Source organism: Mastigoproctus giganteus, chromosome 10 (genome assembly GCF_048544385.1).
Source record: "Mastigoproctus giganteus isolate SK-2022 chromosome 10, ASM4854438v1, whole genome shotgun sequence".
Taxonomy (NCBI): domain Eukaryota; kingdom Metazoa; phylum Arthropoda; class Arachnida; order Uropygi; family Thelyphonidae; genus Mastigoproctus; species Mastigoproctus giganteus.
Genome location: NC_143584.1, coordinates 152,136,177 through 152,159,774, shown reverse-complemented (window position 1 = coordinate 152,159,774; position 23,598 = coordinate 152,136,177). Strand labels below are relative to the sequence as shown.

Here is a 23,598-nt window from a genome sequence, read left to right as displayed (position 1 = left end):
GAATAAAGGCAGAGGTTAAGTCTACTGTTGATGGATTTTTAGCCGAAATATCAGCCAACTCGTTCCCTTTGATGCCTGAATGTGCTGGAATCCAGCAAAAGTTCACTCGTTGCTGGCGATCTTCGATTTTAAACAGCAAATACTTGATTTGATTTAGTATGGGGTGATCCTTATAAGAGAAATTCTGCATTGCTCTAATTGAGCTGAGAGAGTCGGTGTAAATTAAATATTTTGCAGATGGGTGAAGACTCAAATTTTCTAGAGCTAATTGAATTGCATATAATTCCGCTGAAAAGCTGCTGTACTCAGGTGGAAGAGAGGCTGATATGGTAGCAGAGGGAAACACTGCTGCTGCTCCAACAGTTGAATGAGATTTGGAACCATCAGTATATATCGGTAAGAAGTCAAAACTGTTTTGAATATGGCTAGCATGGAGTTGTTGCACATTCAGAGTTGGTAGACGATTCTTTCCCCATTGAAGAAAATAATTATCACAGGCTGGTTGAGGAAATGGGGTCCATGGTGGGCAAGAATAATTCTTTCTGAAAAGCCTACTCTGGAGAGGAACATTCCAATTTTGTGCTATTTCAAGGAGCCGTAGGCCTGCTGGGCTTATTTTATTTGGTTTATTTCTATAGAGATTGAAATGATGGATTAAAGAGATATGGTTGGATGGGGGTGCGGAGAACAGTTTCGTATTCTGACTGCATATTTAAGTAGTAACATTTTTCTGCGGAGGTAAAGAGGGGGCTCATGGGCTTCAATGTATAGACTATAGGTTGGTGATGTCCTATAAGCACCAAGAGCAATCCTCAGTGCATTGTGTTGTACAGGATCGAGCCAGCGTAATACACTCTTTCGAGCAGAATCATAAACTGGGGCACCGTAATCTAACCGAGATCTAATCAGTGCTCTATATAAGAGCAGCAAAGTTGTACGATCTGCTCCCCAAGACTGGGCAGATAGAGCTCTAAGCATGTTCAGCTTTTTCAGACAGGTAGTACGTATTACTCTAATGTGCTCAAGGAAATTTAACTTGCTGTCTAATATTAATCCCAAGAATCTAATATTGTTGGTAATCGGGATGCTGGAATTTGATATCCGGAGTTCAGGGTCTGTATGTAATTTGCGTTGGTTACATAAGTGGATAGCAACTGTTTTCTGATGGGAAAGCCGTTATCCATTGAACTCAGCCCATTTTTGAATTTTATTGAGGGATATTTGCAATTGGCGTTCAATAGATCTCATGTTCTGAGAGTGGCAAGAAATGGAGAGATCGTCAGCATAAAGATAGGCTTCTACAGTATTTGGAAGTTCTTTGGAAATGGAATCAATTCTAAGGGCAAATAGGGTTGCACTCAAAACCGACCCCTGTGGTACTCCTTCTTCCTGCAAGAATGTAGAAGAAAGGGAGTTTTGGTATCGAACCTGGAAAGAACGGCTCTGGAGGAAGTTCCTAATAAATATAGGCAGGTTGCCTCGTAGACCAAGATTATGTAGGTCACTGAGAATGCCATACCGCCAGGTAGTATCGAATGCCTTTTCTATATCAATGGAGACCATGACAAGGTGTTCATTTTTCACAAAGGCATTGCGAATTTCAGATTCGGCCTTGATCATCAGATCTAGAGAGGACCTATTTTTGCGAAAGCCATGTTGACAATTACTCAATAGTTGTTCAGTTTCAATGATCCAGCTGAGTCGACTGTGGATCATTTTTTCAAGAATTTTACCAAGGCAACTTGACAGAGAGATTGGCCTGTAACTATTAGGACTGGAAGGATCTTTTCCAGGTTTCAAAAAGGGCAAAACTGTAGCATGGTGCCAAGATGTTGGATAAATATTTTCCAGGAAGATCCGGTTAAAGAAAACTAGCAGCATTTGTAAGTTTTGCTCATCGAGATGCTGCAGCATGACATAATATATGCCATCTGGCCCAGCTGCACTGTTTCTCGTTGTTTTTATGGCTTGTAAAAGTTCACAATATTCAAGGGGCTGATTATACGGAAGTGATAGTGAGGTTCTAAAGTTAATGGGCCTCTGTTCGGTGGAGGTCTTAATTTTTTGGAATTTCGGTGTGTAATTTGATACAGCAGAGACTTCGGCAAAGGTTTTCGCTATATTTCGCTATATCCAAGGCATTCGCTATATCTAGAGGACCAGAGAGTTCTTGTCCATTGTATGAAAGAATTGGGGAAGGGATGATTGGAAACTTCCCAGAAAGCTGTCTAATTTTCTTCCATATTAATCTGGAGTTGGTATTTCTGTTGATAGTACATGCAAACCGAGTCCAAGAATCTTTCTTGGCTTGCAAGTGAATGAACCGCGCTTTTGCCCTTAGCTTCTTGTAGCTAATTAAATTTGCTGTTGTCGGAAATCGACGGAATAAATTGAATGCTTTATTTTTTTCCTTCTTTGCTTTCGTGCACTCTTCGTTCCACCAGTAGTTGAAGTGCCGTCGGGTTGGGGGGTTTGATAATGGAATTGAGTATTTTGCTGCAACTAAAAGACTGGATGTGATATAATCGGTTACTTTATCTATAGGTTGTAGCTGAATAGTTTCTTTGTCCAGAATGATTGCTGATTGAAATTTGGCCCATTTGGCTTTAGAAAATTTCCATTTTCTGCAGGGTTGGTCTAATGGTAGTTGTGTAGTGAGCAGGTTACAGACAATTGGAAAATGGTCACTTCCCATTGGATCATCCATAGCGGACCACTGAATGACTGGAAACAGTATCGGAGAACAAATCGAGAGGTCAATTGCAGAGGTCTGTCCAGTAGGTAGCTGTATATGGGTGTGTGTACCAGTATTAAGAATGGTAAGGTTTTGTTTATCTAGTAGAGTTTCAATCAGTCGGCCCTGTCTATCTAATTTAGAGGATCCCCATAAAGGGTGGTGGCCATTGAAATCACCTAGCAAGCAGACTGGTGAGGGTAGCTGTACTAAAAGTTCTTCAATATCTTTGAAAGAGTATGTATTGTTTGGTGGGAGATAGACTGAGACTAGCGTAAATGCAATCTCAGCAATCAGACGCACAGCAACGGCTTCAATTTTGGTTTGAAGAATGATTTGACTAGCAGGGATCTTTGAGTTAATCAAAATAGCTACACCACCACGAGCAGAGTCAGATGTATTCCGATCTCTTCGGTAGACTGAGTAGTTTTTTATAGAAACAGAAATTTTAGCAGTTAAATAGGTTTCCTGCAGACAGAAACCCACTGGAGAGTAGCGTCTAATTAAGTACTGAAAGTCATCAATGTTGCCTCTAAAGCCTCTACAATTCCACTGTAAAATATAAGGCATTATTTGAGTTTAGAAGAAGCTGTACCTGACGTGGCTGTCTTGTGGCGTTCTGGCTTTGGTTTATTTCTTTTTGGGAAGGTGGGGCGACCTGTGTCCATATCTTCTTCTTCTTCTGCAAATATTTCAAGAATCGGATCTTCCTGTTTAGATGGGTATTCTTGATCCATTGATGTTTCCTGAATACTCTGTTTTGAAGTTGAACTGGGATTATTTGGTGTAGTAGCAATCATTGGCGAATGAGGAGATTTTGCTGGAATCGTAAGAGGCGTATTACTTGCTTGATCTGAGTGCTTCTGGATATTGGACTGTTGCTGAGAAAGAACAGCTCGAGCCCATTCGGAGATTGATATGTTGGATGGAACAATAACATCAGTTTGCGTGGCTATTGTTTGATATTTTTTTGCAATACTGGCGTAGCTACGGTTAGATATACTGGGTGCAATTAATTTTCTTGCTTCCTGATAAGTAACTTTGTTTTCGACTTTATATTTTACAATTTTTTTCTCCATTTTCCACTTCTCACATGTTTTAGAGTAAGCAGGATGGTTACCCTTGCAATTAGGACAAGTCATTTCTTTTGCCGAACAGTCGTTTTGACTGTGATCAGAAGATCCACAGTTGGGACAAGCTGGGTTCCCTCTGCATGCCGTCTGAGAATGGCCATACTTTTGGCATTTGTAGCATCTCAACGGATTTGGAATATAAGGACGAATGCGACAGAGTAGATATCCTGCTTTTACTGTTGAGGGTAGATTTGGACTGTTAAAGGTGAGAATGATACTTCTGGTGGGTGTGAGTATATTGTCCCTTTTAGTCATGATTCTTTTGACAGCAATTACATTTTGTTCATTTAGCTCTTCTTTAATTTCTTCTGTCACATTCAAAAGGTCCCAACTAGATATAACACCCTTAGATGTATTTAGGGTTGCATGGGCAGTTACCTTTACTGGAATTTTTGCAAAGTTTGTCACTTTCAGGAGTTTTTCGGAATGCCTGCAGTTGACAGTTTCTACTAGTAAGTCCCCCGATTGCAATCTCTTAACCATCTTGGGAGACCCTGCAATACTTTCCAAGTGTTTTTGGATAAGAAAGGGGGATAGCTTACTAAGAGGCTGTTCTGATAATGAATGCATTATTAAAAATGCAGGAAACTCGGTCGCAGAGGAAATGGTTTTTAACCTCTTTGCTTGTGAAGAGTCATGTTCCTGTTCTGTGTCTAGCCGACTGCTTGTCGGTTGTAAAGAAGGAAACATATTTTGTTCCATTTTGGCTCCTTTTAGCCCCTGGCAGATGAACTTTTCTGCCAAGGTTACCGGCCCCGCCACGGGGAGGCAGGAGCAGTGCCTGGAGTGACCAAGCGAAATTAGTAGGAGTTAGTCTATTAAATATGAAAAATAAAGAAAGGTTACTTTCCTTCCTTGCTCTCTACCAGTACTTTTGATTAAAGAGCTACTCAATAAAAGAATTTCTCAACGAGAGGAACGTAAAAGAGAACGCAGAATTCACCAATGAAAAAGTCGCAGTGAAAGCACAAAGAGAAATCGCTCAGTCAATCGCTTGGCACCCGGGGCCGTGTACCCATGTACCTGCCTGATCGCAAGTTCGTCGCTTGACACTCGTTTGGAGAGATCTTCGAATCCTGTCAGAGACTGGAGGAATTCTTAAAGGTGTCTCCGTCGTAGCATTTACCGATTTCAGGCTTAGGGAGTAGCCCCCCCCCCCCCCAATCCCCTGACCTATCCTGTGTTTTATAGCCAGCGAGACATGCAAATTAGCTCGTGAAGGTGTACTTATACATACAATCTATAGTAGTGACCACATTCTAGTACCATACTGGCGCACTATACCAAGGTTGGTCGCGGAGATGGGGGAAACCCCTGGTGCCGTTTGACCCCAAACACACACACACTATACCAAGGTTGGTACTCCAAGGAACCCAACGAACTAGCCAACTGTCAGGATCGATCTTTAAGGGTATAGGACCTGACGGTAGGACGGATACCGTTAAAGATCAATCGATAAGGACTACAGATGCAAAAGGTCCTCTAGGATCCTTTGCATCTGTCTTACTTGGATTATTTTATCCATCCTAAGACTTGCCATAAATAAATCGCCAAAATACTCTAGAAGAGATGCTTGTTGATAACAAGATAAAAGTCACCAGTGTATGGTCATCTTTTTAGGAGCGATTTTCTTAAAATCTCTTGATTTACAATTAACAGAATAGGATATAATAGAATGAGACACTACCGATGCAAAGAGCCAAATTAAGAAGGATGTCTTGTCTGCCATTTTCTCCATCGTTTGAATTGCAGCCATCACTTCTGGGATGCATGGGTTTAATTCGCATTCGCTGTTCTCATTCAATGATGGTTAGACAAGTGAAAATAAAACAATTTGCATTTGTGTTGACCAATACTACTACGTGTTTAATAGCTTTAATCATAAAACTTAATGTGTGATTCAGATTTATTTTCATTGTCGATCTTGTGAACTCCTTGGCTGTTATGCATTCAAAGAGTCTTTTGTACGTAAATAGCTTACTTTGCGCTGTTAGCCATTAGGGAAGTATTTGAATATATTCGATGACTCAAAATTCGCACAACCCGAATAGCAGTAATTAAAATGCGTTAATTCTTTTGCTATCAGATTGCGTAATTAAAACAAGTATGGTAGCAATTATAATAATAAATGTTTTAAACATCCATCATATTTGATGATTCAAATTTGCAAAACAAATGTTTGAATCAAGAATAAACTGTTAAACATTTTCTGTAGGGAAGCAAGGAACTACCCTTTTCCGGGCGGGGGTAGTTTTCCCCGAAAGTCCAGTACTCCAAAAACGGGGTATTGAAATTTCAAGAAGCGCGAAGTGTAGTGGTCTGTAACCTTGTGTGTGTTCTGTGAGGGGGAAAACCTCAACTACACGGCCTGAGATCGATTAACCCAGCACGCGTGGAAGAAAGCAGGAAAACTTCCTGAATACCTTCTGCTGGATTTGAACCCACGCCTTTCCACTCGGCGAACAAGCACGCTACAACTATGCTACCGTGGACCGCACGAACAGCAAGCGTAATTCATGCTACATGCTTTACAGTTTCCCCGTAATAGGTAAGCGATTTATTCATCTTGCGATGCTACAAGCAGCAATTAAAATTGCGAAAATCAAATATTAATTAAAACTAGGGGCTCTGCCCCTGCTCGCCAACCCCGCGCATGCTTTTCTATGTAATATGTAGAGATATGACGGAGTATTAAAATCTTTTCTACGTAAAAGACACATCTGTCGAAACGCACTGATAGATATCTAATCTAATATTGTATATAAAAGAAAATAGGAAGTGTAAGAAAAAACTATAAAAGTAAAATTGTGTGAATGTTGAGTGAATGAAAGTTATTAGTAATTACATGTTCTATATTAGCCTCTTCACTGGACATGCTGATGGCTATGCAGGCCCTCAGGGGCCATTTGGTTATCCAAGCTGACCCTGCCCATTAGGGTAATACCCTCCAGGCCAGTGTGGAACAGAGCTGCAAAAAGCACGCTCTACCATAGGAATCTCTTTCCCTATATTCTTTTATTCCTACCACCTAGGGTGGTTGAGTCTCCTTCCCCCAATCTCCTTCTCTCCACCCTGTGTGGTCCCTCCCTCCTTTTGCCTGGTGGCTCACTGTACCATCCAATTTCAGCTCCCACTCTCTGGACCAGGATGGGCGTACTGTACCAGGAGTCCCCCTACTGCCTCCCCTTTTAAATCAGGCGAGTGTCTCAACACTGCCCCCTCTGTTCTACCCCTTTTATCCTACCCGCCCATTATCTCCTTTCCAATAGTTTTTTTTTTTTTTTTTTTTGGCTCTCCTTGGATGCCTTGGCTACCCCAAAGTTTACCCCGCCAGAGCTTTCTTCTCTCCTAATGTGTCCTGGCACACCTCCCCGTGGCGTTGACGGAAACTGGGGTTGTTAGTGGCTCTCCACAGCCCCCCATGCCAAGTGGCCAGAGGAACAAACAACCAACACTAATACTTCAGAAAACACACACCCTGGCCTTATGCAGAGTACTGTATTGTATTCTACACTGAGTTGGAGGAGACCCCCGGTGCTGCCAGGAAAAAAAAAACAATGTCACTGTGATCGACATCTAATCATGCTGACCGAGCTAGCCGGGTGGGTAAAGTGCCTGCCTGGCAACCCAAAGGTCGCGGGTTCGAATCCTGCCTCGTGCTTGGATCAAAGTACTGCAAAAAACCTTGGGAGGTGCACTATGGCCACAGAAGCCGATGCGCTACCAAAAAAAAAAAAAAAACCCATCTAATCAGGAAATGACCTATGTAAATATTTACTTGTGCATTTGTAGTGCGTGACATTTTAAAGGTCGAATAAATATCACTATATAATTATTTACCTGCGTTCACATAGGTTACTTAGGAAAAGGCCTTTTGCTTTGGGTTCCCATATAATGGATGAGGAATAGTATTGTTGCATCCGAAAGAGCAGGACTGAAATATTTACAAACTATACAAATATTTAACATATTTAAAATAATAAGAAGAGTTTACCTCAATATAGTACGTAGAACACTTCCGCATGATACACTCCAGAAATTAAAACGAAAAAATCGAAATCGAAAATTAAAGTATAAAATACTTTAATATTCAACGTAATTATACGCGACTATTAATTGTAGAAACCGTAGAAATTAAATTACACCAGAATTCTGTTAATGTTCGGCGGCCATATTTCATCTCCGATGCGTGGACCTTTACGCGCATGCGCGAAGACAAATAATCACTATTTAAGTTTCAGATTCAACCATATTCGGTAATTTTCATTCCTGTGATCACGACATACGGTCGAAAAGCGTTGTCAGCTAAAGGAAGGAAAATCATTTTGAATATTTTCGTTAGTTTCTGTTTAATCGATTTTTAATTGTTTTAAATTGTGTTAAATTGGTTTTTAATTAATAATAAATAAATTTTCTGTTTATACTCCGGGACGACCAAACCTATCTGTATTCTGTCTATCTTGTGAACTCACAAGATAGACAGAATACAAGAAACAGCACCGTATTCAGTAGTCACGGGCTTGAACCCCGGTCACTCAAGGCACGTGTACTTATGCACCCGCGCGCCTGACCACTAAGCTACGGCGGCCTCTTCTGTAAATGTAATTACTTACATGTAAATGTAATTTACATTTAAATGTAATTATTTACATTTTACTCTAATGTACCGGTAAGTTGTCAATTTTTTCGTTTTTTCCGTTTTAATTTCTGGAGTGTATCATACGGAAGTGTTCTACGTACTATATTGAGATAAACTCCTCTTATTATTTTACGAATATTAATATCAACGTAGAACATATTGAGTATTACAGCTCTGATTCATACTATCTAATTAATGTACAAAAAACGTTACCATGGAACATCAAATGTTAGACAGCGAAGCACGTGCACGAGGTTCGTGAACGTTATGGAGGCAGTTGTCAATAATTAATTGCATTTGTAGTGACGTAATTGCCTCGCTCTCTTCTCCCATTGGATCGAATAAATATCACTAGGAGGAAAACTTTTTAATATATAGAGAGATGTGTTAATTCTTTTACTTTTAGATTGTTATTAAATTTTATAAGAAACACTGAAAATGTCAAACTTCTTGAATACATGCACGGAATCTTTTCATCATATTCGATGATATCGTGTGTGTGTGTCACGAACTCTAATCTTTTTCACGAAAACAGGTTAATAATCATGAAATTGTTGATTTGTTTGGTTCTAGTGAATCTTGATATTTGCTTGAAATCCCATTTTGATGTTCGCATTTTTTTTATGCTATTTTGGATCAGTTTGTGTAAGTGTAACCTTACAACCACTACTCTGCATGCGGAGATATACAGTTGCCAGGGATGTGGTTTTGTACGAATTGCGTATGATTATCAAAATGAGACAAACAAATTGTTAATGAATGTCTTTAGTAGTTTTATATTAAGTTGTTGCACCATCATAGATTTCTGCAAGATTGCACATGGTACTTCAAACACCGTATACAGGTTCAGCTGAAATATTTTCTTACATATTTTCGAGAGATAATCCTAAAACTGATTATGGTGGGTAATGGGCGGGGGGGGAACAGAATGAAAATAAAATATTATTACTTTTCAAGCTGAAAAAATATCATCACACCTTTTGTGGAGCAAGGGATGTATTCCCAATATGGCCTTGTTTAAAAATCGGAAAAGTGAATGAATCGTTAATGCGAAACATTTTCTAAATTCAAAAATAGTTGTGTTATTACTTTCCTTTTCGGGATGGTATTAGTAGTGTCAAATTATGCAGGGAAGCAAGCTTGCACTCATGAGCCAAAATATGACTACCTGCCTAAACCTGTTAGGTCACCTTTCGCAGTGATAACTGCTTGCACCTGGCGTGGCATGACTCCACGAGAACGCAGAAGGTGTTCCGGCTATCCTGGACCAGCTGGTCAGAAGGTCGTCCCGAAGTTGGGCAACGGAGCGAGACAGGCAGTAGGATAGACTGGTGAATGCTGCGTTCAACTACCTCTGACAAATGTTGGATGGGGTTGATGTTGAGGGAATTTCGCGGCCAAGGGAGCACACAGAATGCTTGGACATGATCCTAGAATCATTCCTGCACAATGAGGGCCTTTTGATAAGTTGTCTTGTTTAAAGCGTCCAGTGCCATCTCGATCACGGTCACCACGTAAGGCAAAACTTGGTCCGAAACAATGCGGAGGTAGGATCTGGAGGTGAGGGTGTGCGTGCTCAGTGGAGATGAGGAAGATCAGTGATGTGCATGAAAACATCCCCGAAGACATGATACTGATACATCGCCGCCGGCCAACTGTGCAGCCTGGTTGCACAGTTTGATGATATTAAAATTATTATTAAAGAAAGCTATTGACTGCATTTCAGAACAGCCTAGCAAGATAACATTCCTGTATGAAAATTATTAACTGTGAAACCCTGAAAACTTAAACAGTGAAAGATATAAATAATATTAAATGAAATATTTATAATTCCAAGAGAATCCTTCCGTATTTTACCAGTTTTCCTGAAAGCAACAGTTGATGTTTTATCAACTCCGAGAATTACATGTTTAGAAAATTTTATATATATGTAGTGACTTACTAATATAAAATAATGCTAATATTTACATAATACTAGGTGACAGATGACTTTCATCAACCGGTGCAATATCACTACTTTGCTTATTGGAAGCTTGAAGTGGTGAAACCCATGTTTGGTCTCTACAGCAAAGTTTCCGGCAACCCCCACCTTTCTTCCTCAACCCATGCACCGTACTACTAGTACCACTACTAATATTAATATAAAATAGCACTAATAATACAATACTTTGTATACAATACTAGTACGTATTAGTATTGTATTACAAAGTATTGTATTATTGCAAAATGTATTATTAGTATTATATTACTGCAAAGTGATGGTATTGATGCAGTACCATCACTTTGCTTATTGGAGGCTGGTTTGAAGTGGTGAAACCCATATTATTATTAGTTATATGGTGCAAGGAAGCCTGAGGCTTATGCAACATCAGCCAAAACAAAAATTCCCTAGTTACCCTGAGAGAGAGAGAGAGAGAGAGAGAGAGAGAGAGAGAGAGAGTCAAAAGGGAATCACCAAGAAAGAGAAGAATGATTAGTCACCAGAGCAAAGTTTCCGGCATCCCCCTTCCTCCCCATCTCCTTCAATCCGTACACTATAGTACCGAGTACATACTATAGGCTTTGATGTGTTTGGGGTTTTCATAAAAAAAAAAAAAAAATTGCAATAATTCAAGTCTTACAGCTAGACGTTAACCATTGACTTGCTATATTGGCAATTCACTCAACCGTATGCCACGTTGAAATAAACGGATTTTTGACTTGTGGATTACTTTTTAAATTTTAGCTAATTGTGTATAGTGATGCTTAGTACTGGAAGAACTTAAAAATAAGACCATCTATCTAATATCGTGGCCCTCCTCCGGTATTAGACCACCTGAATAGCATCCCATAAATGTCTTACTGTACTTTGTAAGATGGCTGATCTATACGTATGATGGCCTGTTCGACTTTATCCTAGAGATGTTCGAAAGGGTTGAGTAAGTAAAATTGGGGGGGGGGGTACTGGAGGAGGGTGAAGCCTTCTGAGTGCTCAGAGAGCCATTTCTGTATGTGTGGCACTGTGCATTGTCGGGCTGGAAGACTCCATCACCATTAGGGAACAGAAACGTCGAGTGTGTGTGATCAGCAGTGAGGGTGAAAGTAGATTTCGGCCCTCAAACGTATTTGCACACATGAGAACTTAGGGTATCTCAGAAAAACGTTCCCCAGACCAGAGCACCGCCTTCACCAGCTTGCGCTGTCTATACCGTGCATGTGGGATACATAGTCTCTTGTCGTCGTTGCACTTGTACCTTTCCGTCAACGTAATACAAAAGGAAACGCAACTCGTCCGACCACCACGTCTTCCAGCCATCCTCTGTTCAACGACTGGATGACTGGCACAAGATGTCTATTCAGTGTAGTCAGAAGTGGATGTCGTCCGTATTATACCCTTCAGCCATTTCCACCACCGTGAATACCCTGTTGATTCTCGCAAACCGTTGCAGTCGTCTAGTATCCCGTCCATCCGCCATCGGTTATTGTTAGATGTTGAGAGGTTTGAGAAGGGCTCGCCTTTCCAACTTGCGCCAACAATCACACCTGATTACGTGACTGCTGTACACATACTCGAGTCCAGATGTTGTACCCGTGATGTAATTCACTTGTTTTCGTTAGGGCAGGTTGTTCTATTTCAGAGTCCTTTGAATGAATTTTAATAGATACTGTCGAGTCTTATAAACCCGTTTGTGTGTATTATCAAGCATTCCACAGTGAGATTTATGGTGAGTTAATCGCAAGGTGTTTCTATATAAGCGTACATAATTTTCACGACATTCAGCTCTTTCATTCAATTCTTTGCTCTATTAAACAGCTGAATCAGTTAAGGTATTGGTCAGAAAATAATTCTTGCTTTCATTTATTGTCTTTTGTTTCGAGTTTTTACAGCACCCTTGAAATAACTTTATTGAAAATTTATATTTTCAAAGTAGTGTCTTGAATTTTGACGTGTTTTTTTTTTTTTTTTATTTATTTTTTATTTTATTCTTTTCTTTTTTTTTCTTTTGGCTCTTTGCCAGTATTGATTTTTTTTTTTTTTGTTTTTTTTTTGTTTTTATTCTTTGGTATAAAAATAACTGTTTCATGTTTCTCAACTCTCAACTTTAAGTCGTTGATATTGAAATCGATAAGCGACATATGGTGATCGTTTATTTATTTATTGCAGGATACTGATTTGAAGAGTTAAAAGAAAATTAACAGTACACCTAATGAATTTTCTAGTCTTTTTAATGAAAGGTCATTTTATATTTATCCTTTGGAGTTCTAACAGCCCCTGCGCTTACATCACCACGAGCTTTTCAGTTCCTTTTTGCCTTGTTTGTGAACGGCAATTTCCATAATAGCCTGGTTTTCAGTAAATTATATTTTGAAATAAATTTAATTTAGGGCGAGATACCTTTTATTTCTCTCTTTATATCTTCTCTGTCCAATAAATCCTTTTCGTTTTGCCGTGTTTTCAGGTAGGATTCCTTCGGACATGGAGGAATTTCTGTTCTGCCTTCTCACATATTACCATTTTGAGTGATACTCGCAGTAAAGCAGATGCGCCTTTTCCCATGAGTTCCGTCTCTCGATCGATTCCTCTGCAAATGGTTTTCTTTACTTGAAAATCGGTTCCTCAAAACGAAAGCCTTCATGTTAATAAATATAAGTGGAGATGTATGCGTTAACTTCCGTGCTGTTGTCATAGAAAGTTATAGCGTATTTAATAACCGAAAGATGAATAAAGTTTACATTATTTATTGAGATTTTTATCCGGTTCGAAAATAATCGAAGCTGAAGTAATTTCTGTGGCCTAATTCTCTTACGGATTTGAACAAAGTAGTGAAGAGATAAGACAAGTTGTAACTTATAAAGACAAATAACCCATTTTCATTTGTTATTTACAAAAGGTCTCGTTTGGGCTGTTCAGAGCAAATAGTCTGCCGTATTAAATTCTCTAAATGGATAATAGATAATTTAATACAGTTTACCAACTCTAGTAAATGTTTGAAATGGAAATGTTGAAGGTTAGATCTGTAAAACACTGTTTGCAGATTACATGGGAAAAACAGAGTTAAGTTCTTTGTTTGGCATCTGAAGAAAATTATGAACTAAAAAGCAGGAAGTAGGAAAACTTAAAATCTAGTTTCTTGTGAACATTGCTGTTTTGCCCCATTTTGTGTCTCCCCTTATTTGATCGTCCTTTCTTTTTTGCTCAATTTTGAACCGTATAAATATTCGCGAATACAAGAATAGAACCCTCCCCCTTTTTACCACTTTTGTTGATAAGTTTTTTATTTATTATCTGTTATTTATCAAAATACATGGTACTGTAATTAAAGTGTGTTTTTCGGCTTTATTATGAAATAAATAATTATTGTTAAGAAATAATAATAAAAATCAATTTTAAACATTGGAATGCTATTTATGTGTGAGAAAGATATGTTATGTATGTCCAAATTTCTAAATAAAATATCACTAAATTATATATTTGATGATGCAGGGCGTCTTGGGACTGTGAAGACAGCACTTACAGCAGTACAAGCGAAGCTGAGGTTGACAGCGACCATGATGGCGAGGGTGATCCTGACGATCCAGAGAAACTCCTGGGAACGTGGCTAGGCGAACTGGAGAGTCTTCAACTGGTGAGTGATGCTGCTGTTACTAGTGATCGGATTAAATGTATTACAAAACAGACACGTGGATGACCTGCACGAACTGTTAAATTTTGAGAGACTTATTTTTCCCCTTAGTCCTAATATTAAATAGGATGTTATTTGTTAGAAAACTTGATACTTCTTGGCTGCAGTAGTTAGTGATTTTTTTTATTTTTTTTATATTGCACAAATAGACATAGGGGGGAGGCAGCCAGCAAATGCTTGAATGATCCTGTAAAACAAATAAAGCACCTACGCACAGTTGGAATGACACCGTGAGTAACAGCGAAGAAGGGTTCCTAAACTAGCTTTCACACTATGATAAAAAAAAATATATATTTTTTTTATTATTACTATATGTCTACATTCTCACTCCTGGTTCTCCAGTTCCCTGTATCAGAAACTGAGGGTTGTCATTTCTTGCTTCGGAAATACACGAAGACAAGTGTGAGAAGGGTCAGAAGTGCAAATATAACCATTTGTTGTGCTTTCTCCTATGCGCTATTTTCATTGGTTTGACCAGATATCTTTGAAAAAAAGGGGTTAAAAAATAGTGCCATCTGACAAATTCAGAATTTATAAAAGTGATTTTTTTTGTGTATTTGTTTCTATGTACTCGTATATAAAATCCTTGCTCCTCCCACCGTTGCAGTTTAACTTGCGCATTATTTAGTCAACGCTAAACTGTATCTAAAATTTTTTAATTTTAGTTTAATTATTAATCTATGCTAAGCGTGAAACGAATCAGAGGGAAATCAGCGCAGTCTGTGAATATATAATTTATATTTAGTGTCAATTTATATTACTGTTCCATTTTCTCAATAGTCTTGCGCTGTTTTAGCTTTTATTAAAATATATCGCCATCCGTCAGATCAGGCCTGCGTTATCACTGTAATTCAGTTAGATCAGACCAGTTAATGTTTGTTCAGAGAATTCCAGAATGTCCTTTAGGAGCGCCAGCTACAGTGCACTCTCGATTATCCGGGTCTGACAATCGGATAATCGAGCTAATCTCGATTACTCTATTATCCGGGCTCCCTACAGCTCACTGAAGTCTAAGTCAATGTGTAACAAAAAGAAGTATGTGGAATCCCTTACAGGTGGTTATTTATGTATATTGTGTAAAATTCTCGCAGAAAAGGCTTGAATTTCTTAGAAACTACATTCTATCATTTTTTCTGCTTATAAGCTCACTTTTATTTCGGTAATCCTCCAGTTGTATTATTGTACGGTTAATTTTAACATTCTTCTCAGAGGATTTTCTTTTTTTTTAAATTTGAGTCTGTGCGTCCATCATATTAATTTGAAAAGAATTGTTGTCTATTAAACAAAAACTTAAGCTTATCAGTATTTACAAGAAAGGTGCTATTAAGTCTCAACTGTAATGAGTCTACTCCACTTTAAGGAAAATAAGGAGATGCCGCTCTGGCTGACAAATACTTCGAACTTTACGTAGTACCAATCGCAATAGGACAAACCAAATGAAAAGCGAACTTCACTGTTCTCTTGTTTTCAAAAAATAATATGTACTTATAAAAATTTATTCTAAAATTTTACGAGTTTATGATAAATATTATTTATGAATTTTATAAATCTTCTCGCGCTGTAATACACTTTTAAAAAATATGAATAACGGTAAATAAAATTACGTTTTTGTCGCCTCTACGAGTTTTTCCTTTTATTTTGCGGATTATCTGGTTTGTCGATTATTCGGACATATTTATTTTAAGGCAATCCGTAATCTAGTCTTAACTTAATACAGCAGCATTAAGTTATTCAGTAAAAATTAAAAGCTAAAGGGTAGTGCTGCTATTAAAAGTTCTAATAATTTAGTATTGGGAGCGGAGAGTGTTTTGATTCTGGAGTTCCCATACTCCTCTCCTCACAACCTGCAAAGAGATGGCTTGAATTGATTGGTGTATTTTAATCGTGAAAGAAAAGAGCTGATTTCTTTGTTTATCTCTAGTTTGCGACAGTAATCAAACTGTAGTGTAGCGTACTACAGATTGGGATGATAACTGCTGTTATACTCTGAATGGGAGGATGCAGTTGATATTTTGGCCCATTTAAAACGCGTGCGCGCACACACTTTGGATACTAAGACATCGTCATTCGTTGTTTTGAAGTTCTCTAGAAACTTTACTTTATCTGCCTTAAGCCAATTTTCGTGAAACGTGCTCTGAAATAACATTTTATGAAACAGTTGTTCCCCCTGTCTGTAATAGTAGTTTAGTACTTGCTCATGTATGCGTAGAAATACTTTTGCGGTTCAGGACCGTAGGAGCATAGCGTGCAGTCTCCTATTCCATATCCCATTTCCGATTGTTTTATATTGGAACGTATACGAATGAAGTATAACGTGGGAAACTGTAAAAGGCCAAGGGGATGATTACGATGGCGCGTGCTTGACATGCAAATAAATTCAGTTTAACAAGTGGGAAGAACATTCATGTGTGAGATGCGATGCAAATTTTTATGGAGAGTAGTGCTCTTCCCAAGTGCAGCTGTGCATAAATTGTTACCAAATAGGTACGTATTAGAATAAACTTAGAATTATTACATTGACACTTAATATGATAAAGCTGTTACTAGGTCGTATTTAATAACCAATATACTTTGGCTAATGAATAATAAATACTTGGAACGTATTCATGTAGGTGTGATACACACGAAAGGGGTATATATATTTTTTTTATCTTCGAAATTTCTGACGGATAAACTTGCTTTTTTCTCTGTGTGGACAATCCCTTTTGCCAAATTTTTTATATAGTAAAAGATAGCTTGCGCTGCCCCTCAAATCATATTTATTGATAAATGAAAACAAATTATACGTATATGGAAGAATCACTTCTCAGTTGTGATTTTTTTTCCGACGAGAAAGTAATGATCTGAAAGTTCCAGGAATATATAAGTTCACAACTAGAGGTGGTGAAGGGAGTTTGAATTGAACTGGAGTGTGATATTTTGATTAAAGCTCGCGAAAGAATACTTTTAAAATAATGCAGTTGCTTACAGTGATAGGCATGTTTCTTGTTCCTTATATAAATTCATCTTCAGGAGAGAGAAAACGGATCGAAAATGAATTAACTAGTGGAATGTTCTTATAAAATTATTTTTATTTGCCTACAAGTCTTCAGGAACTATTGGAGCGCTTGCTGTGAGAATACTGCTTTCTGGGATCAAGCATCTTTTCATAATTTGTTTCCAGCAAAGAAGGTATATTTTCACCAATAAAAGACTAGAATCAGGGGAACACAAATACACTGCTCGACAAAATTAACAGAACACGTAAAAAACGTGGTATAACTTGTGCAGCTTGCGGTGAAGTGGGACAAAATTTGATATGGTGGTGTACCGTAGAATAACAATGAAATGAGGAGACAGCGAGAAACTTCGGACAGATATAAGGGTCATTTATAGGGGTTATATAAGAATTACAAAAAAGTTACATTACAGAAGTCGATGCTCGAAAATATTGTCACATGACATCAGTACGGCGTATGATCCCCTTCAACGGCTAAACACGCCTGACAGCGTGAAGATTGCTCCATATAATGGTGTCTATAAGATTCTGTGGTAATAAATCACATTCTTCCACCAGCGCAGACCTTAGCTCACCAAATGACCGAGGAGTTAGCTGTTGGCATACAATTCGACGTCCAGGGGCATCTCGTACATGTTCGATTGGATTGAAGTCTGATAATCGTGCTGGCCACGGTAGTTGTTAGATATATTCGTTTTTGTGCATGAAAAGAAAATCTGGGCTAACCACACCCCTAAAAAAGTCGCGCATAGGGCTCGAAGATCTGTTCTCGGTACCTCTGCACAGTTACGGTACTCCTATTAAAGACATGAAGGGTTGGACCGCTGGTCATTATTTCGCCCCACACGAGAACACTGCTTCCACCGTAAGTGGGCCTTTCTCGTATGTTGGAGGGACAGTACCTCATTCCTCGTTGTCTCGAGATGAAATAACATCTAGAATCTATGTTTGTAGGCTAAAACGAGACTCATCAGAAAAGATAACTGTATCCCATTTGTCAGAGCTCCTAGTTACGTGTTCATGGCACCAGTTTCGAAGAACTCTGAGGTGGTTTGGAGTTAATGGGATGACAAAAAATTACAAATTATTATATTCGGGCCACCCATAATTTCTTACATATACCCATTTATATATTATGTCTGTAAATTGCGTGTGTTCTCTGGTCCATTTGCCTATTGTGCTGGACGAAAAAACCCCAAGTTATTTGGGGGGGGGGGAATCCTTGCTGTCTAGGACTGAGACCGACTAACTCAGCCACGGAGTGAAAAAAGCCCGTCAAAGTTCCTCGCGTCATCGACGGGATTCGAACCCGGGCCTTTTCCATCCGGTGTAGGGAGGACGGTGACGACACACTACTGTACTACCGCGCAGACGACAGTTGATAGAATACAAACCACTGGCTTCCTTGTGTAGAGTCCACTTCAATTGAACCTTCTTAACACAGTCCATTTGGAAATGTTTTCAACTGTGGCCGCAGCAACCTCAAGAGATAGTTGATGATAGTCTTGCTTTTAGAGCCAGATAGCGGTCTGTTTTGGTTGAGGTAGGCATCGAGAGACCATGGCCAACTATCCTTGTATTGGTTCCTGTCGCCCGAAACTGTTTCCAGAGTGCCGAGATGACACTGCGTGACACATTAAGCCAACGTGCCACCTGCGACCGCCCAGCTTCAAATCGTTCAACGGCCCGCCATCTCAAAGAATTATCTAAACCAGTGCTACTCAGTGTAGTCCGCGAACTGTTTGTTATCGGTCCGCAACGAATCTAAAATTGGTCGCGGACGTTACTGGTTCGCGAGATTTGTATTCTACAAAAGTACCGGCCCGCGACGGATTGGAAATAAAAGAAACTGGTTCTTTATCACAGATAGTTTGAGAAGCACTGAAAACGATGATGACTTGGCATCCTGAGTACGGGAGATGTGGCTATCCCTTTGAGCAAGCCAAAAAACGGGAATAAAGTGATCGCAACCCGTGTTTTTTTAGGCAAGAATAATTTGCATAATGTGCAGCTCTGTGAGGTGGTAGATCGATTTCTATTGGATACTCGGAATTTGCATGTCAGGATGGCTATTATTAGTATTAGCAATGGCCATATTGTGCAAGGAAGCCTATGGCTTATGCTGCACCAGCCAAACAGGAAAGAAAAATTTTAAAAAAATAATAATTAATAAAGGAAAAGGAAATAGGCAACCTATGCATTTCCCTCCTCCCGTAGGTAACTATCCAGCTGACCTTTGAATTTTCTCAAACTGTCCGCCTCTACCACCCATGTAGGTAACTTATTCCAGTAATTTATAACTCTCTGGCTAAAATAAAACTTCCTGCAATCAATTTTAAACATCTCCCACCGTAACTTGAATTTATGACCCTAGTTCTGGTATCATTTATAACCTTGAAAATTTCGTCCTCATTCGTTTTACTTATGCCTCTCAGAGCTTTAAGCACCTCAAGTCTCCTCTAAGGTGCCTAGTTTCCAAGGTCTGCAACCCATATGTTCGAAGCGTTTCCTCATATGGACACCATTTTGCCGATCTCACCAGGCGACTTACCCGTCTTTGGACCCTTTCAAGAAGCTCAATGTCTTTCTTTAGGTGCGGTCTCCATACTTGAACAGAGTGTTCCAAGTGTGATCTAACAATAGCTTTATATAATGGGATTATGACTTCCTTATCTCTACTAGCAAATGTTCGATAAATCATCGAAAGGACACCATGGGCCTTCCTTGCAACCTGTCTACAATGCTCGGAGAATTTCATGTCTGACTGTATCGTAACACCAAAGTCCCTTTCCTCCACTACTGGCTTTAGTTCAGCTCCATCCAGTGTATAAGTTATTTTCAGGTTACTTTTCCACAAGTGTAACCTTACACTTTGCTGGATTAAAAACAGATGCCATTTTTCTGATCATCCCTGAAATCTATCTAGGTCACTCTGAAGAAGCTCTGCGTGGCAGTGATCATTGACTACTCTTTTATATCAAATATTCGCCTTCGCTGAAACTGGTCACAATAAAATATTCATGAAAATTATTTTGTTCTGTTAATTTTGTCGAGCAGTGTATAAAATCTTGAATAATGTGAAGAATGTTAGCTCAAAGGCTTCTAGTTGTTGTTAATTCAATGGTAGTAATTTAAAAACGTCTTTTTTTTTTTTTTTTTTTTTTTTTTTTTTGAAACAACTCACTGTCTTGGAGTAAGAGAAGGCTGGCCATAATTAAGTTTACCTTCATGCGCGTGTCATATTTATTGGAATCTTTTCGAGACGGAGAGTTTAAAGTTCAAAGCAAAGGTTAGATAGTCACCTTTTAGGGATGGAGAAACTGAGTGTTGGGGTTTTTTTTTTTTTTTTTTGGCAGATGCAGAGAAAAGTCCTCTTCCTTGCATAATTAATTTAACCATTCTAATACTAGTAAATTTTTCACAATAATGAATTTCTTTATTAACTAAATGGCTGTAGTCCAACGTTCTGTGTTATTATTTCACTGATTTGCTTCCTTGTCGTTCTATCATGATAGACGATAGAACGATGAAAGAAAAAAAAAAACTCATTTCTTCACGCTGGTTTAGTCACAGTTCTACAGATTGATTTCAAGATTTGTATATAGTTGTATTGAACATCTTTATTCGGCTTATTATCGTCATTATAAGGAACATACCGTGAAGATATATACAAGGAGAAGAATAAAATAATGATACTGTTTGTCAGCAAGAATCCTCCGACTTTTAGAAGAACCGTGTTGTATTGAAGAACTCATACGGGGATGCAAAAAGTGATCCTTGTGATGAGTGCAGTATTTGATTAATGATATAATGCATACAAATGATAATCGTTATTTGTAGTTCACACTTCGCTGTAATTAATGATATGCCGTCAGCTTATCTTAATCGTCGTTATGATTTGTCCAATAGTTCTTAAGTCAGGAAATGGCTTAACGACTCTGATGATTTGACAATTGCGAAATGTCTCCATTCCTGAATAATCTCTGTAACAAATGTGTGCCCTCTTGTTTCCATATCTCTTTACATTGCAGTAGAACCTTCCCTGTTTCGACCATTATTGACCGATGGATCATATTTTCTGCGCTACATTTTCTTCATAATTGGCCATTAATATCTTTACGGAAACACTCCTGACGAAAAGCAAATTATAATCTTTTTAATGTTCAGTAAGCTATGAAATAATGATTGAAGATATTGAACTAATAGGAACCTTTTTATTGTACATTTTGAATTTGAGTTGTTGATTTAATAAATTTAGAACATCCGAAACTGGCAATTGTATTCTAAAGATACGGCTAGATTGTAGATATTTTGGTATACTTCATTTCTTTAATTTTTTTTAGACTACATGAGGGAAAAAAATGTTTTTGAGACCGCGTTCGTCAGTTCCTAGTAACGTTTGTATTTACACCCATTTCAAACGAGATTTACAGTACAGGTGAGCGGGCATTAGAACATCCTGACGAGAATATCTTTATTAAGATTCCACCATCTTGAAGCAAGATGGCCGACACTCAAATTATAAGCACGCCTTTTCCCCCCTTTCTCTCCCCTCAGTACGGTAAGTATAGGGGAGGAAATCCCGGGATATTTTGATGGTGATGTGTTATTTCGATCTTCCAGATTTAAGTACTCATAACTTTCATACTCGCAATATGGAAAGAATTAACGTAGGCTGCATTAGTATTCCTGGTGTTTAATTATAGATAAATGTAATTTTATTTTTTCGAATTATTACATCACGTGATCTTATCATAAACGTTCCTTCGTGTAACCACCGCTACACGTAACAGGCTATCACTTTCAGAGTATCATGCTAGTGTTCCTTGTATTCGGTATATTAAGTTCTTATATTTTATTTCATGCCAATTTACGTAAATATGGACACTTCAACAAATTCATTCACGGATTTTCTCTTCTTTACCGACTATCGTTGATGCTCAGGGTGGAGTTCGACCAGCCTTGCAGGATGTTAAAAAAATTAGCGTTATTATTGATTACTTTTTGCTCTTTTCCAAAATTTTAAAAGTACCTTGACTGCTTTTCAACGTTACCTTTTATTGTACACCTTTGTATTTCGCAAATTATATTACGATAAAAAAGATAACTCTCATTTTTGCTATAACTTAAGCTAAGGTAGTATGATTTTTTTTTTATAAAGTAGGAAGAAGAAAAGACAAAAGTCTTTTCAAAGGCATTGATCACTAAAATTGTGGGACTGTCGCCATGAGTTACGGTACCTCAGTGCTGCACTACAAATAAACAGCGCTTCTCCAGAATTAGGACCTCCCAGTGGTAGATGACTTTCATCAACCGATGAAATACCACCACTTTGCTTATTGGAGGCTTGAAGTGGTGAAATCCATGTTTAGTCTCTAGAGCAAAGTTTCCGGCATCCCCTTCCCCCCATACTTCTCCTTCAACCCATGCACGGTACTAAGTACTATAGGTCTTGATACCTTTCGTGTTGGGGTTTTCATAAAAAAAAAAAAAAAAAAGCATCTACAAACAGAACTGAGCACTTAATCACAATTCACAAAACGCTCCAACTTTATTTGGTTGACTTTGTTTGCGGCCTTTGCGAGTAGCACGGTTGGTAGAATCGTCGTCCCCCACACCAGGTGGAAAAGTCTTCAGTTCGAGTCCCATCGATGACAGGAGGAATTTTTGTGGGACATTTTTCTCAATGTGGTGGAGTTGGTCGGTTTCAGGCGAGAGGGTATCATGGTTTTTTTTGATCTCGGATCTCAGGTTTATCGACCACAGAACACACGCAATTTACAGACAGTATATCCGGAGCAATGTGGCCTTAGTCGCTGATGCTCCTAAAACCCTACGACAACAACAAACTCCGTGTTGTTGTTGTTATGTTTCTCATTCGTTGCCAATCATGATTGGCAACGCATGAGAATGATTGGCAGCTATTTTCAACCAAACTGCACTTAATGTTGACGATTTAGCAAATTTCCATAACCTAGCGTAATGTAATAAAAATGTTGATATGATTAAATAGAAATTGATTGTGTAATTAGTAATGTAAAATACAATGAAAACAGACTGTGGCAAAGAAAGTCGTAACTTTTTTTATTTATAATCAATAACAAAGATTCTTTGTTTTGTAATCACTGTTTTCAGTATTGTTTTATACATTAGCCTTCATGGCTTGGCAGCTTGACACTGTTTCTTGCATGCACAGTGTCAAGCATATTGGGATTTCAGCTTAAACAAATAAATACATATTGCTTAAACTTTATTTTTTTGTTTCAGGACAGTTAGACTCAAAATAATTATTGGCAATTTCAAACACTGTATGATTCGACAACTACTGTGATAAAGATCTCTGTCTCGTAACTGCCCACACGACTTATTGGCATACATAACTGGCTAATATGATCCTACCTACCTAATATGATTCACTTTAATTGGAGATT

The 23,598-nt window shown here is 38.4% G+C and overlaps 1 protein-coding gene across 1 annotated transcript in view; it reads left to right on the top strand.

The window, feature by feature from the left end:
• The first annotated feature begins 13,976 nt into the window (after positions 1 to 13,976).
• LOC150079384 (uncharacterized) overlaps positions 13,977 to 23,598 on the top strand; it is a 202,521-nt gene continuing 192,899 nt past the window's right edge. Inside the window, exon 1 of the mRNA XM_090382599.1 lies at positions 13,977 to 14,112. The gene's annotated coding sequence lies outside the window, so the exon portion shown is untranslated. The remainder of the gene's footprint in view (positions 14,113 to 23,598) is intronic.